The sequence below is a fragment of the Trachypithecus francoisi genome, unplaced genomic scaffold (genome assembly GCF_009764315.1).
Source record: "Trachypithecus francoisi isolate TF-2019V2 unplaced genomic scaffold, Tfra_2.0 Lachesis_group3, whole genome shotgun sequence".
Classification (NCBI taxonomy): domain Eukaryota; kingdom Metazoa; phylum Chordata; class Mammalia; order Primates; family Cercopithecidae; genus Trachypithecus; species Trachypithecus francoisi.
In genome coordinates, this window is record NW_022681468.1 from 1,035,631 (window position 1) to 1,044,422 (window position 8,792).

The window sequence follows — 8,792 nt, forward strand, 5'->3', positions numbered from 1 at the left end:
AAGATCCTGTCTCTACAAACAAATTAAAAGTTAGCTAGGTTTTGTGGCCCATGCCTGTAGTCTTAGCTACTGGGAGGCTAAGGCTAGAGAATCGTTTGAACCCAAGAGGTTGAGTTTGCAGTGAGCTATGAGCACACCACTGCACCCAGCCTGGGTGACAAGTGAAACCTTGTCTCTAAAAAATAAAATTTAAAAATTGTTTCACAAAGAATAGAAACAGAATGTATAACTTCTAAATCAGAAGAAGAAAGATTAAGTGAGGAAAATAACTCCTAAAGAAATAAGGAAACAATTTAAAAGATACTGAGGAAAAGCAAGATAAACAGAAACACAAAATAAGGAGGTAGAAATAAATATGACTAATGAAAATAAAAAGATATGGACTACATTCTCCAGTTAAAAGACGGATGTTCTTAATCCAGCTATGTGGTTTTTCAAAAGACACACACAAAATGAAATGACACAGAAGAGTTGGGGGGGAAAGATAAACCAGGCATACAGTAGTGTATGCGTACATACACTTTTGTGAGTTTTGTGGCATTTTACTCTCAGGCAAAATGGATGTTTTGGGGAAAAGCATTACTAGAGATGTTTTAAAGGGCATGAAATACTGATTATTATAATAATATCTCCACACGAAGCACCTACAGTGACCTGGGGCAGTTCTCAACCCTTGAGTTAAATTAACCCCCATTTTATAGGTGAGGAAAGGCAGGCACAGAACAGTCAGGACGTATTTTCTGAATTTTCATGGAAGCGATCTTTTCAATGATTTGCCTTATGATTTGTGCTTCCAAATTTTTATTTTAAAACTTTTTCCCTGCTCCAACATCAATAAGTGATCCTCCTTTTTTTAGCATTAACTTTATCGTTAATGTATAACAATTCACAGATCTATAATCTGGCTCAAGTCCACGCTCATAGGGAACAAGTGGTGGAGGCCCAGTTTTTATTTTTCTCTGTATAGTGAGTCCATTTTGCCAATACCATTTATAAATAATCTTGTCCCATTGATTTGTGATGTTTCCTTTTTATCTTACATTAAGAGTGTGTGTGTGGTAGCAGTAAATAGTGCTCATATTCAGTGGCTCTCTACTTCTAGGAGCACAGAGCTACTCCTCCCTCACCCTTGGCATTGTCATTTGTTCTGGCCAGTGATATTTGAGAAGTGATGTATGGAACTTCCAGGTCTAAGCATTCAATGGCCAGAATCCCTCTCCATTCCTAGCTTCCCTGCTATAACTGTGATGACAACCTTCTTAGTTCATAGTTTTCTATCCTTCTATTTTTCAACTTGTGTCTTATTTTGTTTTAATTATAAAGTTGCTCTTGGAGGTTTCGTTTCTTTGTTTGTTCACTTGTTTGTTTCAGAGACAGGGTCTTGCTGTGTTGCCCAGGCTGGACTCAAATTCCTGGACTCAAGCAATCCTCTACCCCAGCCTCCTGAGCCTGAGTAGCAGGGCTATAGGCAAGTGTCTGCCACTATGCTTAGCTTTGTCTCGTCCTAATTTTTTTTTAATTTCAATACAAGAATCTCTATTTTTTAACTGATCAGTTTAAGCCATTAATATTTATTGTGATTACAACTGTATTACAATTTAGTTATATCATCAAAGCTATTTTTTATTTGTTTCTTCCATATTTCCTGTTTTCCACTGAATAGATTACATTTTTTTCCACTGGTTTAAAAAATTGTACTTATAACTTTTATAGTGATTGTTCTTAAGATTAATTTGTAATTACCTTACTCATTTACTGAATATATTAATTCATAAATATAATTCATATTCTCCCAACAAGATATATGCTTTAGCATAATCTTAGTTCCTTGATTAATTCCACATCCAGCATCATATGGATATTTTCTGGAATTTTGGTTATGGGTAATTGTGGACATATTATCAATTTTTCATTTTCAAAATATTAGCTGTTATCCACAGTATATTATATAGGTATATATCATGATATTAACAATAACCTTTACTCGCTCTTACTTCCTGTATCTCTTGCAACAGCTCCTGGGATTTTCCCTTCCTTCGTGAGAACTTTTTCCTACGGTGTTTTCAATGTGGGTCTCTGTACAGCAAGTATTCTGAGGCTTATTTTGCCTAAAAATGTTTTTATTATACCCTCACATTTGAATTTAAAAATTTGCTGGATATAAGATTATAGGTGTAGGCTGGCCATGGTGGCTCATGCCTGTAACCTCAGCATTTTGGGAGGCTGGGGCCGGATGATTGCTTGAAGCTAGGAGTTCAAAACCAGACTGAGAAACACAAGGAAACCCCATCTCTACAAAAAATTAAAAGATGAGCCAGGTGTGGTAGCACGTACCTGTGCTCCTAGGTACTCAGGAGGCTGAGGTGGGAGGATTTGCTTGAGCACAGGAGTTCAACGCTGCGGTGAGCTGTGATTGAGCCACTGCACTGCAGCCTGGGTGACAGTGCAAGACCCTGTCTCAGAAAAAAAAAAAAAATGGTAGGTATAAAGTGGGGGTTTTTTTGATACCTTAAAAATAATGTGTAGTCTTTTCGCATTGTTGAATCATGTTGAAAGGTCTGAAGTCGGTGTGATTCTTACCCTTTATCCACGACCTGCTCTCTCATTAAAACTTTTTCCTTCTTTTCAAATTTTTTTAAATTTTCCCTTTTTTTCTAATATTCCTAAATTTTAATATAATTGTGACTAGGTACGGGTTTTCCTCATATCACCTTTTGGAATTCTGTGGCGTCTTTCCTCCCTAACGTTTGAAAATCCCTCTCACCTTTTTCTTCTGCTCTGTCCTCCCACCCACTTCTCTCCTCACAGTCCCTGTCCTTCTTCCTGTGCCCCGGCTGCTTTGCCAGGATTCCTTCCCCTCGTTTGTCACTTTGCAGATTGTTTTCCTCCGCTGCATCTGTCCCACTGTATTTCAGTTACCACATTTTTCTCAATCATTATTTTGATACCTGAAATTCCTACTTAGTTCTTTGTGCTCCCTGTTATTGCTTTCTATTGCTAGTATCTTTCCTTAATACTTCAAGGATGTTACCGCATTTATCTTTAATTCTTTGCCCAGAGCTTCTGACACTCCTGCTGCACACAAGTCATGCTGTGGAGGGCCTGTTTTTCTCTCGGGCACTGTTCTCTCCAGGCGTCTTGTTACTTTGGCCTGGGAGGGTATGTCCCCCAGAGGGGCCCAGTTCCTCTGTCTTCCGGTGTGGCCTGGGGAAGTGCTGAAGGCCACAGCCCGGTCTGGGTGGGTCCTGGCAAGCTTTGGAGAGAGGAAGAGGGAGCAGAGAGGCCTCGTCACCCTGGCTCAGCCAGTGAGCCTTCCTATTTCTTGCCGCACCACCGGGCTGCCCTCTAGCCAGGCTTCACCTTCCAGTCTCCAGGATGGAGAAGGCTGGAGGGGGTGGTCTCCACAGTTGCAGCCCAGCCCTGGAGACGTGGACGGAGTAGGCAAGCAAGGGAATGGAAACGCGGTGGGTGTGCTCCAATTGGGATTTTCCATGGAAGGTCTATCTCCAAAGGAACTAGAGGTTAGAGTGGGATGAGTGGGATGCGGAAACCGCGAGGGTCAGTGCAGGAACCTGAGGCTGCCAGCATCCAAGCTTTGCAGCCCAAAACCCTGCGAGGCGAGGGTCCCGCACAAAGGGAAGCTGTGTGGACCCAGCCGCCTCTGGAGGGACAACGGTCTTGGGAAAGTTGTCAGAAGCAAAATGGAATCAAAATGAGAAAAAAAAAAATCTGACAAACAGAGCAGAAAGGAGAAGGGCAGAGAGGGTCGGGAAGGGAGAACCAAAGGTGCCCTGCGCCTGACAAAGCTCCCGGAGCTGCGTTGGCCACAGGTTCCCCAACTCCTCCCCACAGGGTTGCTACCACCAGGAAGCACCCAAAGGATGCCAGCGGCAGAGGCCCGGTGCCCCCACCAAGCTTCGCCAAGAAAGGGTCAGTCATGAGAGCAGAAGGCAGGGAGATGGTTCCTGAGGGTCCCTCCACCTCCCCGGGGCCTTCACCCAGTCTGCAGCCCTCAGCCCACATGGGGCCAAGACAGCATCCAGCCTGCCCGGGGCTCTGCAGCCCTAAGCGTTTGCCGCTGCGTCAACATGTCTTCCTATGCATGCAGGTTCGCCAGGGTGATTCGTTTCATTTTTTTGAGACAGTGTCTTGCTCTGTCATCCAGACTGGAACACAGTGGTGTGATCATAGCTCATTCCGGCCTCCACATCCTGGGCTCAAGAGATCCTCCCACCTCAGCCTCCCAAGGACCTGGGCTACAGGTGCACACCACTGTGCCCTGCTAATTTTTTAAATTTTTTGTGGTGACAGGGTGTTGCCATGCTGCCCAGGCTGGTCTGGAACTACTTGGCTCAAGGGATCCTCCCTCCACAGCCTCCCAAAGTGCTGGAATTCTAGGCTTGAGCCACCACACTTGGCCCGGGTTTGATTTTTGTTTTGTTTTTGTTTTTGTTTTGTTTTTGAGACAGAGTCTCACTCTTGTCTCCCAGGCTGGAGTTCAGTGGCATGATCGCGGCTCACTGCAACCTCCACCTCCCAGGTTCAAGTGATTCTCCTGCCTCAGCCTCCCAAGTAGCTGGGACTATAGGCATGGCTACCACACCAGGCTAATTTTTGTATTTTTAGTAGAGATGGAGTTTCACCATGTTGGCCAGGCTGGTCTCGAACCCCTGACTTCAAGTGATCCACCTGCCTCGGCCTTCCAAAGTGCTGGGATTACAGGTGTCAGCCACCGCCCCCGGCCCAGAGTTGATTTTTTATTAACTTTCTTTGCCTGGGCAGGACCAAAGGCCCTCATATTCTGTTTCTCAAAGGGGGCTGTATGTGCATAAATATATGGACATCATTTTACATAGATTCTTTCTATATTATGTATCATCATAAAATTTTAATGGAAAAAGGTATTATCAAATCACCTAAAAGTGCCGGGCATGGTGGCTCACGCCTGTAATCCCAGCACTTTAGGAGGCCGAGGCGGGTGGATCACCTGAGGTCAGGAGTTCGAGACCATCCTGGCTAACACAGTGAAACCCCGTCTCTACTAAAAATACAAAAAATTAGCAGGGCGTGGTGACATGCAGCTGTATTCCCAGGTACTCAGAAGGCTGGGGCAAGGAGAATCGCTTGAACCTGGGAGGCGGAGCTTGCAGAGAGCTGAGATGCCATCACTGCTTTCCAGCCTGGCGAGACAGCAAGACTCCGTCTCAAAAATAATAATAATAATAAATAAGTATAAAATAAATCACCTAAAAGCTGGGGAACAAGAAGGACACCTTAACTTACATGAAAATTGATCATCTGGGCCAGTTCTGAAGCTTGTCACAATTCAGATTTGTCAGAAACTGGATCCAGTGAGCACCATCGCCTGCCCCAGACCCCATCAGCCGAGCATGGGGAGAGCAAAGAATTTCGAAGTTTAAAGTGTGCCTGTGAAGAACTGCTTTGTGTTGGATGAATAAGTTTAAATTCTTTGAAATCTGGGGTTTTTTTTTTCTTTCTTGGGGTTTTTTGTGGGTTTTTTTGAGACAGGGTCTTGCTCTGTTGCCCAGGCTGGAGTGCAGTGGCACCATCTCTAGTTGCTGCAGCCTTGACCTCCTGGGCTCAGGTGATCCTCCTGCCTCAGCCTCCCGAGTAGCTGGGACCACAGGCACACGCCACCATGCCTGGCTAATTTTTTAAATTTTTTGTAGAGACAAAGTCTCACTACGTTGCCCAGGCTGGTCTCAAACTCCTGGGCTCAAGCAATCCTCCTCCAGCCTCAGCCTCCCAAAGTGCTAGGACTGCAGGGGTGAGCCACAGCACCCAGCCCTTGGAAACCTTTTGTAATGCCCAGTGATGTTTGTAATGTGTTGATAGCAGAGACCAAGTCAGGGTCCCTCATTCCTGAACACAAGCGGGACAGAGTCCCAGCCTTCTTGCGGCAGATATCACCGTAAGGCTGGGCCCTGGACAACAGTGTGAGTGAGATAAGCTGGGGAGCTTCCACCAGGCCAGGCTGTCGGAGTCTTGGCCTGAGTGTGACCCAGGGCAAGCCAGGGTCAGTCTGCGATGAGCGTCAAGGTTGAGTGTGGACCTGCGCTCAGGGCCTGGGACTGTGAGAGATGTGTCAGTCAGGGGGACGAGGCTCTGCTGCAAAAACAAAGGCCCCAGGAGCTCAGTGGCTTCAGCAGCAAAGGGTGGTCTCCTGCTCGGGTTGTGGTGGGGAGGTGGGATCCGCTCCAGGAGTCACTCAGGGCCCATGTCGAGGCACCATCTTCCTTAGCCCACCCCTGGAACCGCAGCCTCTCCGGGCACTGCAACAGGGGAGATGCCGCTGGGCCACGGTCAGCCAGGAGGTGACACAAAGGTGGCACAGGAGGTGATGCGGGAGGTGACATGGAGGTGACATGCGAGATGATGCAGGTGATGTGGGAGGTGACACAGAGCTGATGCAGGGTGACATGGAGGTGACACAGATGACACGGGAGGTGACACCAACCCACTGGCCAGGCCCTCGCTGCCGGGGCAGGCAGAGCCAAGGGAGCGGACGAGTGTTCAGCGAGCAGAATCGGGCTCGGGTTCTGGTCAGGAACATCAGCCCAGCCTGGGGCTGGGGCAGGTTTAGCCTTCGGCCGGGCAGGGTCCTGTGGGGTGGGGGTGGGGGTGGGGGTCGGGGTCGGGATCCGGGTCGGGGCCCCACTGGTAGGTTCCGTCTCACAGCCGGGTCCCGGCGCCTCCCGCCTCACAGGGACCGAGCGCCGGGCTCGGGAGCCCCCTTGTGGCCATCTGGCGACACTGCAGGCTCCGCCGGCGCCAAGGTCCGGAGACTCCCGCCTGCCCCAGCCAGATGGGGATCTCAGGCAGGTGAGCTTCGAGGGCAGCCCTACCCGCCAGGAATATGTTTGCCCCCCACCTACAGGCCAGCCGTGGCCACGGTCCAGTCCCTCCGTAACATCACGTGGTGAGGCCTACCCTAACCCAAGGCCTGCCTGAGTGGGGTCTCTCTGTGTGGCCCTGCACCAACCTCCCTGCATCACACTCCACCGCACGCACCTGTGTGATACCTGTCTCCATCCAGGCGTGGAGCCTCTCTTCCTAGGAGGCGTTCCAGAGACGCCCCGGGGGGCGGGGGCCACTCAGGTGCACCCCACGGGTGCAGGTTTCAGATGGGAGACCAGCCCGCACCTGCTGTGTGGCTCCTGCGGTGAGCACTGCCTCCTGGTGTTGTGGATTTGGCATCTGGTGCACAGGCCCACCCCGCCTCACCATCCCCTCCAGGACCACCAGCCGTTTGTGTGCAACTTCCCACAGCAGCCTTGAAAGTGTTCACTGAGGGAACGCGACTCGGACCAGCTCTCGGGGAAATCACTCCCTGGGGCGGATACTCAGGAGGGCGGGAGAAAGGTTTCCTCAAGGCGCATGCACTTTGCTACACGTGTTTCCAATGAGCTCCACATTCAGCTTATTTCACAAGCAGTGAGTACAAGTGAGTCGGTCACCTTAGGTCACCTTCAGCTGGGCGAGTGCTATGGGCCAGCAGGGGCTGCACGGCAGTGTGAGTGCAGACTGAGAAAATGCAGATCCCCGGGGCATTACTCATCTCTCCAGCTCTGGTCCACTGTCTGTACCAGGAATCTGATCAGGCCTGTGTCTTTCTCCTTCTTGAACAGCCCAGAGAATTCATCTAAACAGCTTTCCCACAGCCGCTCCCCACGCCAGGTGGCCCGATGGGAGTTCCGGACCAGAGCTGTCTGGAGGGACATGCATTCACACAGCCTCAGAGTTTATTGATGTTGGAGCAGCCCCAGTGGGTGTGGCTGGCTTAGGGGCTGGCATTGGAACAGTGTTTGGAAGCTTGATCGTTGGCTATGCCAGGAACCTGTCTCTCGAGCAGGGCTCATCTCCGATGCCATTCTGGGCTTTGCTCTGTCTGAGGCCATGGGACTCTTCTGTTTGATGATCATCTTCCTCGTCCTCTTCCTGTGAGGCTCCGCGGGCATCACCTGCCTGTCCCTGCTGCCTGTCCCTACTCCACGCCATTCCTGGTACTGGGGTGTGCTAAGTTTTACCATTAAACACACGTTTATCTCAAAGGAAAAAAAAAATTCTCCCCCACATAAATGTTACTGCGAAGACCTGAACCATGGGCCGGTGCTCATCCATATCAAATTTCGCCAGTTGATGGCTTCCGTCATCGTGAGTTTTTCTCCTCGGCCATTATGACCATCAAGGGTGACCCTGTTTTGTAAAATGTTTCAGCATTACACTTTGTCCAGAGGATTTGCCAGTGGCAGGTGTGAGTGAGGAGGTGGCCCCTGGGGCTCTCACACTGCTGGGCAGGATGCAGGTTCGGGCGATGCTTGGGAAGAAAACACTGAAAAATCCAGTGACGTTACCAAGGTGCAGCAACACAGGATGGCTCCCCTTCTTCACAGTACAAGAGCCTCGCCTGGGCATGCGGCACCCAAAGGCAGGTCCCTCTTCCTGGCTCCCTGGCAGCTCAGGGCACTGGCATGTCTAAGTTCTGGGCAGCAGCGTGTAGGCAGGTGCCTTGTGCCAGCTCCTGAGACCCATCCCAAGGAGACCCCAGAAGCATCCCCTGTCACTCCTCCACCCTGGCTGTGCTGCAGCTGAGACCTGATGGCGCAGCCTGACCTGTGAGAGCAAGAATTACACCCAGGACCCAGGGACCAGGAGTAGGAGGGACCTGTGTCCTGGCAGCCTGGACCACCTGCCCAAACTCGCCCAGGAGGGAAATGAATGTGTATGTTGACAAACACCACCATCATCCTAGCCTGGGGTAGGGCTTGAGT

The 8,792-nt window shown here is 49.7% G+C and overlaps 1 pseudogene; it reads left to right on the forward strand.

The window, feature by feature from the left end:
* Positions 1 to 7,553: 7,553 nt before the first annotated feature.
* On the forward strand, positions 7,554 to 7,990 carry LOC117071135 (annotated as a pseudogene).
* Positions 7,991 to 8,792: the final 802 nt, after the last annotated feature.